Source organism: Cydia pomonella, chromosome 4 (genome assembly GCF_033807575.1).
Source record: "Cydia pomonella isolate Wapato2018A chromosome 4, ilCydPomo1, whole genome shotgun sequence".
Taxonomy (NCBI): domain Eukaryota; kingdom Metazoa; phylum Arthropoda; class Insecta; order Lepidoptera; family Tortricidae; genus Cydia; species Cydia pomonella.
In genome coordinates this window covers 27,052,370-27,063,090 of record NC_084706.1, presented here as the reverse complement: position 1 = coordinate 27,063,090, position 10,721 = coordinate 27,052,370, and the positions used below count along the sequence as shown (strand labels likewise).

General features: G+C 36.7%; 1 long non-coding RNA gene across 1 annotated transcript; it reads left to right on the top strand.

Moving 5' to 3' along the window:
• The first annotated feature begins 501 nt into the window (after positions 1–501).
• Positions 502–3,985, top strand: LOC133517372 (uncharacterized). The gene is made up of 2 exons (XR_009799365.1): positions 502–1,735; positions 3,787–3,985. It is a non-coding gene; the product is annotated as an uncharacterized LOC133517372 (long non-coding RNA).
• Positions 3,986–10,721: the final 6,736 nt, after the last annotated feature.

Sequence of the window (10,721 nt, the reverse complement as noted above, 5' to 3'; positions counted from 1 at the left end):
GGCTTATACAAAAAATAGGTAGTTACATAAATATCACAGAATAAAAATTACATTACAATTAAAATTAAATGTCAATATCCAGAGCGTTCAGCCACGCAATTGCGTCGGGTGTTAGGCGCAGCAGGTCCTCTGGTGGTCCCGAGTATGAGTGCAGAGGGCATCGCTGAATTATATGCTCCATAGTCTGGACTTCTTCGTCACACTCGCACATTGCAGAGTCCTTCCACCCCCATTTATGCAGAAAGTAATTGCAGCGACCGTGACCCGTTCTCAGTCTATTAAAGCGGCACCACAATCTCCGGGGGAGGTTGAATCCTAATGGTTTAGAAGTCGGGTCTATGGTTTCTACGTGAGAGCCAGCAGAAGCAGTGGTCCATTCAGTTTTCCAGGCTTCAGTCACATTGAAACCATTTAGAGTTTGAGCAGCAGCATACGCAGGACTTCGGGACTTTAGGCGTTGGGGTGGTGGGTAGAAAAACTCATTGTGGATAGGCAATTTACTAAATGTTATAAGAGGTACTACATACAACGTAATAGGTATACATACAACGTATACATACAACGTAATAGGTAGCTTATGTTAAATCAATTATTTTTTGTTTAGAAAAGGAACATTATTATGAAAGGATGGAAGTACGTAAAACTTCTAAACTAAAAAATATCTCAAACATACGTGGGGTACTTACATTACATTACTTTCGTTATAACTTATAATAGACCTCAAAACACCGTGTTGCGCGCGCTAAAGCGCATCACTATCAGTCATGTTGTACATAAAATGATCATTCATATATACTTTTTTTCATAATTTTTTGTTGACCCATTTAGAAGAAATGGGCTCCAGAAGTTAACAGTTTTTCGACAACAAACGGCGCGTAGCGCCTTAAATTACTAAAATTGGTGAAAATTTTAGCGATGTAATCCACCCCCGTGTACATTGATGTCAAAGTTGAGTAAAGTAGATTTTAACTTCAAGTCCTAAATATTTCTGGAATAAGCCACTTAAAGATGAATAATAGTTGTTTGAGGTACAACTTTTTGTTGTGATTTTTGCCCGAGGAAGCATTCAACTCGTATGTAGGTACTCACGTTGTGAATAATTTGACAAACTTAAAAACATAAGTACGTACGATTCGAACTTTAGGATGCGATGTTGTCAGGTCATTAGCTTCACGGTCACCGTCGTTGCGATTTGGCAGGCTGGCAACGTCGCCTGCTTTCATTGAAGTACGAAATTATTGTTACCCAAATTGTACTTTCATAACGTTCCTCTCTACGGCACAAGACATTTTAAAACACTCCCCTACTTCAGGGTAAAGTTGTCAAGTTGTTTCTTAAAAAAATATATTTAAAATTGAAGCATATTATATTTTATTGTATTTTTATACAATATATTATGCTTTATTTTATTCTAACTGAACACACATGCACTAGACAAGCACAATCGTGAAGTTATTTTTAGGGAGACAAAGAAATTTAAATGGCAACACTCAAAATAAGTTGTCACTGTTCCAATCCAATTTGTAATGTAATGTTTTTGAATAAATCTTTCTTTGATTTTTGATTTGATTCTAAATGTAGAAATTTGATTAGATACATACTGAACGTCACTTGCGACTTTGTCTTGCAGGCACAAAATAGTGAATTCAACTAAAGTAAAGCTAAAGCTATTGAAATGAAGTTCCGGTTTGGGAATCAGTGATGAAAATTGCATGCGAATGGATTATCACTTAAGGTAAGTCGTTAATTTGTGTAACTAGGTACTGAAACAATTCAATACCTACTCTTAATAACTTTATTTTTACTTCCTGTCAATCTGAACTGAAAACGATCATGCGCACGAATATGTAAGTATGTTGTATATGTTAAAACCAGAGTGATACTCTTAAGTATTTTTTGTCAAACTTGATTTGGGCGTTTCAGAAAAGTAAATGGAATTCCTGTTGTTTAGATTCAGATTTATTTATTACACAACATACGATTGCATTACAAATAACATTCATGTCAATATATATGAATCTATATTGTGATCTCCTTCCTCGCGTTGTTCCGGCATTTATGCCACGGCTCATGGGAGCCTGGGGTCCGCTTGACAAATAATCCCCAGAATTGGCGTAGGCACTGGTTTTTACGAAAGCGACTGGTATCTGACCTTTCAACCCAGAGGGTAAACTAGGCCTTATTGGGATTAGTCCGGTTTCCTCACGATGTTTTTCTTCACCGAAATGAATCTATGAACGTCAAAATAAATCTAGCTATTCGTATACAAAAAACCAATAGATAATAGTATTTAGAATTTATTTTGTATGTATAAAAAAAGAGTCAAGTATTTCATTTTAAAAGATAGACTTTTTTTATTGTATTATTCAAATCTAATTTTACTATCTATGGTTTAAAATGAAAAACACAAGTCGTTATTTTAGAAGTTTTGAAATTTAAAATTGCAGTGAATTCAACATTTGACATAATTCAAAATGATTCAATTGACACATTAGACAAACCAAATTACTAAATTTAAACACACTTATTTTGAAAATATTAATAGTGCGAAAGCGTCATTTTTCGGCATGCTGCGCTAAACTAAGCTACCGCTTTCCAGCTCCATCAAACAGATAATAATATACACACCTCGAGAAGTCAATAAGAAAGCCTCAGATCACATGTTTCCATTATATTTATATTTATAGCCTCATATCAGAAATACATTTTTTTATACTGTATCTATAGTTTTTCCTTAATCTACGATAACCGATTCTGTGTGCCTTTGGGCAAAGGCCTCCCCCAATCTTCTCCACTCTTCCTTATTTTGCACTAATCTGGTCCATATTTTAGTCCTTCCAGCCATGTCTTCTATTTCATCGGACCATCTTTTAAATTGCCTACCTCTGTTTCTTTTATGTCCTCTAGGATGCCATAGTGTTACAATTTTGCTCCATTTATCTCCTCCTCTAATAGTATGTCCAGCCCACTTCCATTTCAGTTGTTTTGTTTTGTATGTCACATCAGTAAATCCTGTTTTGTCTCTTAAATCCTTGTTACTTATTTTGTCAATTCTTCTTCTCTTTAAGATGCTTCTTTCCATGGCTCTCTGAGTTATACTCAACCTTTTACATTGTGCTTTGGTGAGTGCCCATGTCTGGCAGCCGTATGTGAAAATTGGTAGAATGCATGTATTGAAGAGTTTTCTTTTGATGTGCATACTTGTTTGACTATTTTTCATGACCTCTTTAAGAGACCAGTATCTCTTCCACGCGTTTCCAATTCTTCTGTCTATTTCCTTTGTTGTTGAGTCATGGTTGGATATTAGTTGACCTAAATATATATATTCTGTTACATACTCAATGGTGTTGTCATCTATTTTTATCTCTGTGGCCTCCATACTATTTACTACATGTTTCCATTACATCACTTCAATTACATCTGATCTGAGACAATTCTTACTTTACTGCCCTAGGTACAGTCGACGCAAAAAAATACAGTCTTGCATCCTTCTCTTTAAAAAGGTGACGCACATATTTGTCAAATCTAACCTTTAATAACATGACAATACGAGTCAAGGCACGCATTGTTGTGAATAACATAATCTATATGAGAATGCTTCCAATTTTATAAAGAAGGACATTCAAGAATGTTTTCGAATGGTCTGTTCAGTGTTGATGTTGGTTGCCCAAGTTCTATGACTGTCTGTTGTAGACTTATTCTTGTCAAGTCAACATGCAGGTTAGGAAAACTGTATCTATAAGGATTGTTATAGAACTTTTTAACAAATATATTTTCTTATTTCAGGAACCAGTCTCTAGCTACTAGAAGTAACAGTATAGTATGGGGCAAGACAATGAGATGAGATATGGTCAATGCATCTCATTACCCAATTAAAATATTTTGAGGTAAAAATGGTAACAATTTTTATACCTGCCTCAATGGATACAGACACAAGCTACGAAAATCTTTTTAATAGTAATAAATCCTCATAAAAAAGAAACACTTGTCAATTATTTTATTTTTGTTTACCCCCTCAATGATGTCTACTCAATTGCTACAACCAATATTATCTCCATCCAACTCTAAAACCACTGAACTGATTTAGGTAAAATTTGCTATGGAGATAGTTATTTAGAGGATTATCTATTACTTACATCTACTTACGAAGGAAGACAAATTTCATAGTAAAGTTGTTCATTAGTAGAGTGTGTGTATAGACTTCAATCTTAGCAAACATATCCCTTAGTAGTCTACCAGTTTCAATAATAAATGTATCTCACAATAGTACACATTTTTTACCGAATATTCGGCGCTTCGGTCTACGGTGTGGCCGAACATTCGGTATTCGGCCTAAACCACTATTCGTGACATCTCTAGTTATGAGCCTTTTCCATAATAGGACATCTACTTAGCATATTAGTAGTGTTCTACACGTCTACACATAGTATAAGAATAAAAAAAGTGTATCTTCGCATATCGCAGTCGGATTGTTTAATCCGCCGTATTACACTACGGCTAGCTGTTATCAAAAACAGGGTCGTTTTGAATTGCGGCGGTTCAACGATTAGCCAGATTGTCATTGTGATACGTTCGTCAATAAGGCGGCCCACGTTTAGCCGCATCGCATCGTACTCATTGACATATATATCTAAGGACGGGCACTAAGAATGGCGCTAGTTCAGTGGTGTCACTCTCGAATTCGAGCCAATCGTGCAGTCTAACGCAACTAGTTGCGCCCAGTCGCGCGCGTGATGCGAACTCATCAACCAATCGCGTTGCGGCGTTAGACTGCACGATTGGCTGGAATTCGTGTGCGTGACACCGCTGTACTGGCCCCATTCTTATTGTACGTAAGGCCCGTCCTTAGATATATATGTCAATGATCGTACTACTATTTAGATTGTAGGGTGACCAATGACCATACAAAATAAAACGGCATTCAAAACGGTTAATTGTTGAACCGCCGTATTTCAAAACGGCCCTGTTTTTGATAACGGCTAGCCATAATGTAATATGGCGGATTATACGATCCGACTCAAAATAATATATTATTTCAACGGCTAACTAGTCGGTAGTGACTCTGCCTACGAAGCAGAAGGTTCCTGGTTCGAATCCTGATAAGGACATTTATTTGCGTGTTCATCACAAATATTTGTTCCCGAGTCATGGATATTTTCTATGTATATAAATATTTATATATAGCGATATAAATAATTATTGTAACTTTTCTAAGAATAAAATATTTTTAGTTTATATTTTATATGTAGGATAACTACAGTGACATCTTTTGATACTTATCCTTAAACAATCTAGCTATCTCGTACACTGGTAAGAAGTTAAACTGCCAAATGGCGCGTTAGATGGCGCTTATAATAAATCTCGCGATATTACATCGATTTTTTTCCGCATCGATTAATTATGTTTAAATGGCCTTTTTAAAAGTTTTTTTGTTGTAATATGCCAATCAATTGGAATTATACACGTTTGGTTGATAGTTGGAGAGATTTGAAATAAAATAAATACCGATGTAGGCCAAATGGTGCTCTGAGTGACATCTCTTGATTTTCTCTGGAACTAATCGAGACTACTATGGGTTTGTTACTCTATATATATTTACTTTATGCTATAACACAACAATAAGTAGTGACTGAAAGCATAATCTCATAATTAATAATGAGCACAACGCACAATGAGTCGAGTCTTGAAGGCAGTCTAATTACCGGCTGGGAATGTAAGCCTTGCCGGCTGCCATTGCTGGCTTGATGCTGTCCAGAAAGTGCAGCCTATGTTTTAATTTATGACTGCTGCATTATTTACTTACTTACTTACTCCGTTGGTTCAGCGACCCAAAATGAGACTTGGCCTCTGACACAAGACAGCGCCACTTTTCCTCTCCTCTCGCCAATTGTCGACTCGAAGCTCGCGCAGATCCGCCTCCACCATGTCACTCCAGCTTTACCTAGGGCGTCCGATAGGACGTCCTCCTGCTAGGCGAACCAGGTACGCTTTTTTTTTGCATAATTTAAGTTTAAGATAATAATTACTATTTATCATTTGTTAAAAGGTTTTCACAGTACATATGGCGCTAAGTTACCGCATTAGTGCAGTAATTAGCACATTACGTAACTATGTCGAAAATTTAAAGAGCCAAAATCATTAACTGTTTAAGCGTTGTACAATTTATTGAAATGAAAATGAAATGAAAATCTTTATTCTAAATTTCTTTTTTTTAATCTTTATTCTGTAGAATTTGTACAATGGTCTGTAGACCATTGTACAAATTCGCAATTCGTGTCGATTTAAAACACTCCCTTCAGTCGTGTTTTAATTAACCGCGACTCGCTTCGAATTCCCTATTTTTCGCATTTCTATCGTAATGTACTGCTACAGTAAATTAGTGCGGTAATAAGCACTATACATACGTATGTATAGTGCTAATTACCGCACTAATTTCGACATAGACACGTATCTATGTCGAAATTTTAAAGGGCCATAATATGTACTTCGACGACTTCGATGTGTTTCGACGACCGGTTTGACCTAGTGGGTAGTGACCCTGCCTACGAAGCTGATGGTCCCGGGTTCAAATCCTGGTAAGGGCATTTATTCGTGTGATGAGCATGGATATTTGTTCCTGAGTCATGGGTGTTTTCTATGTATTTAAGTATTTATAAATATTTATATATTATATATATCGTTGTCTAAGTACCCTCAACATAAGCCTTATTGAGCTTACTGTGGGACTTAGTCAATTTGTGTAATAATGTCCTATAATATTTATTTATTTATTTATTTTATGTACTGTAAAACGTTGTACAATACACGTGCAAATAGGTCATTCAAATTTCCTACTTTAAGCACTAGTATCATAAGTAATTAACGTGTTACGACCGGTCTGGCCTAGTGGGTGAGTTAGTGATCTTGCCTATGAAGCCGATGGTCCCGGGTTCGAATCCCGGTAAGGGCATTTATTGGTGTAATGAACACAGATATTTTGTTCCTGAGTCATGGGTGTTTTTCATGTAGTTATGTATATTGACGCCTAGTACCCATATATACTATGGTTTAGGATTTTGCTTTCCTTAGCTTTCCTTAATTTGGGGCTAGGACGATTAAAGACTCGTCGGTCGTGTGACAGATTGTCCCCAAAATATTCATTATTATTTGTTTATTTTATTCTGTTCTATTTTTGAAACCGAGCGTTTGTTAAGTTAAGTGGATGGTCTGTTCTTGGAACTAGGGCTTAGTGGAATGAGCTTAATAGACTACCATATATAGATCCCGCATGAAGGATGACTCACGGAATAGGTTCAATTCAATTTAATTCAATTCAATTCAATTCTTTATTGTTTCTGCCATGATTTTGTGCTTCTGTCATGGGCATCAAGTGATATTTTTGCAACTCCCTTGGCAAATATATGTCGGACAGCCTGCCGGTGAGTAAGGTTGTCAGAGCTCAACGTGGGGGTGGGGGGGTTAGGGTCGGCAACGCGCATTTAGCTCCTCTGGATTGTCAGGCGTACATAGGCTACGGAGACTGCTTACCATCAGGCGGGCCGTATGCTTGTTTGCCACCGACGTAGTATAAATAAACATGCCAAAAGTATTGTGAAACTCTAGATGTCACTTGAAATTCTTATGTTTCTGTTATTTCTTGTGTATCCTTTTCCTTTTATCAATGAATTTGTATAGTGCCTCACTGTAATGCTGTTCACATTTTGTATGTAATAAATAAATAATTGTTGGTTATATGTAGATAATACATCTGTATTCATTCAAAGCATCTCTTCTGAAATGGTTGTCCATTATAACCTATCTTTAAGGCGAATAATAATCTCAATTACGTTACATGCGATATAAAATAATTGACATAATTAACGCACATTATGTATAATGCATTTAATTATTAAACAATACTAATCACATGTCACAAACGAGATCCCACTATAAAAGTACACTTTTAATAAATTTAAATTACAAAATTATCATTTAAAAATTCATTTAAGTATATTATAATAACTTTTTCTTGCATTTCGGGCCAAGGCTCAAGTTCGGGTTGAGGCGTCGAACGCTTCATTTTCTATAACAAGTCATCGATGATCGCATGATATAAAAAAACTGAAATGTCGAACGCCTCGGTCCGGACCCGGACTATAGCTGAGTCATCCTTTAAAGTACCTACATAATGAGCACTCACCTATAAACACAGAGCAGTCAAAGTTTCTAGGGACCACCATACTTTTAAAACGAATACGGGACTTAATCGCGTAAAGTTACGTTTATTATATGGCCTGACGTTTCGAACGTGACGTTACGTTCGTGGTCACAGGCAGACTGGCGAGGAATTGTATCAACATCTTGCTGCGCAGGTTTTGCGAACTGGAACTCTTTTTGCAACTCCTACGCTTACTCTGGTTATAATATTAGTTGGAAATCGTTGAGCATTATACATTTTGTTCGCCGCGACATCTATTGTCGACTAGCATTACTGAGAGTTCCGCTACTTGACGCTAGATGTAGACTACTAAAATAATAGTATTTTTGGTAACAAAACCGTGGCATAGATTGAGTCTCTTGGTCTTCTTAATTCTCTATGAACCAGCAAACAACATTGGAGACATATTTAGGCGTAGCTGAATTATGCGCCCTCTAATGGGCAAGTGATCTGTGACATGCGGCTTAAGCACTTATTAGCTCGCTGCAGTCGCTAACATGATTACACATTCGGCCAATTTAAGGAGAAACCATGGAAATTCGCTCCATACATAACATTGTCAGTAGCATTGGGTGAATTTCACTTGTTTTTTCAAATTTGCAGTCTTTTTTTACTGTCAATGCTAACTAGCTAACATATTTAAAACACATCTCAGATTCGACGAAGTTGCAGCCAATTTGCAGTTAGTGACTTTTGTTGTCACCTAACGATATGCGTCATCTAGTGGTAAAATGGTCTGTGATATGCGGCCAGCGTTTATTAGCTCGCTGCAGCTGACATATTTACAAATCTCCGCATCGACAGAGTTGCAGCAAATTTGCAGTTAGTGACTTTTGTTGTCACCTAACGATATGCGGTATCTAGTGGTAAAGTGGTCTGTGACATGTGGCTTAAGCGATGATCAGCTCGCTGCAGCGAACATATTTACACATCTCAGCTTTGCCTTTGCAGCCAATTTGCCGACTGTATAAATTGCAACATTTTGGTTTACCACGTTTATCACGTGATGTGAAAAGCAGTGTGTCATATAGTAGCAATTTTTTTTCCACCTTGGGCGTTAACATTTGAATCCCTTACTACGCTCAGGAATCTAATGTTAGACTTGCTACTCTCGAGATTCTATTATAGAATCTTTCGCCTCGTTCAGGATTCAATGTACGCCCAATGTGTGGACCAAAAGTCTGTTAACTTTTGAATCGGTAGCTGCGTCGGGGAGCGGTGGCGGGGTAGGGCGGCGGGGTTACGAAGTGAAAAGAAATAATGAAGGATCACATATGGATAATGTAATTTAAAAAAAAATAGAATCCCTGTTCATGTGTTTTCATAATTAATAAACGGTTTTCATCTGTACCCCTAGTGTAAATAAATTCGATTTCCAAACGTGACGTCTGCGTTTGCGTTTAGTCTCATTTTGTATTGGATTTCGAAAGAGCGCGCCAAGCGGGACGTTTTGGAAACTCAAAATCCTATACAAAATGAGACTTAACGCAAACGCGTTCGTCACGTTATGATGTCGATCAAAGTTACACTAGGGGTACTGATATAATTAGTTTACATTTTCTTTTAGTTTGAAATGTAAAAAGACTGGTCCACCCTGTATTATTTCTATCGCAGCATGAATACACGGGTCAAAAAAAAAATTCGATGCCTTGTTTTGCACCACTCAGGAGTGTGATGAGTGCTATTGTATATCTTTTTAGCTGAAGATTACATTTACCATGAGAAAAATTAAAAACTAAATTTCATGTTACACAAAAAGCTACTGTCCGTCACATTTTTGGGGAAAGGAAAAAATAAATAATAATAAATAAATATTATAGGACATTATTACACAAATTGACTAAGTCCCACAGTAAGCTCAATAAGGCTTGTGTTGTAGGTACCTAGACAACGATAATATATAATTATAAATACTTAAATACATAGAAAACACCCATGACTCAGAAACAAATATCCATGTTCATCACACAAATATATGCTATTACATGGATTTGAACCCGGGACCATCAGCTTCATAGGCAGGGTCACTACCCACTAGGCCAAACCGGTCGTCAAAAATACAGTGAAAAGAATTTTGAGCCACACAATGTCAAGGACCATTATGGCCATAATAGCCATGAACTCGAGTGTACCTCCATTATATCGATCAGCCAGCCACTAATGTACACTGAAGATTATTCACCATTAGCTTTGAGTATTCCTAATGCTCAGAGAGCGTACAGATTGACTTGGAAACAATTTTTTTGTCGGCACATTTTCCAAATTATTCTATCTTGTGTATATTAAACACTAAACATCGTTTTTGGGCATTAGAAAGAACTTTACAGAAGTAAGCGTGCAGTTTTTGTAGGCTCTTCAAATGTGATAAGTGATAAAATATGAATTATCTCATGTAGCGTGGTCAATACGTATAATTTACTTCAACATTTTACCGCAAAAAGTGCCCGATTTGGAAACACGAGCTTACTTCTATGAAGTCCTTTCTAATGCTAAAACAAACAAAGAAGATTTAGATTTAGATTCA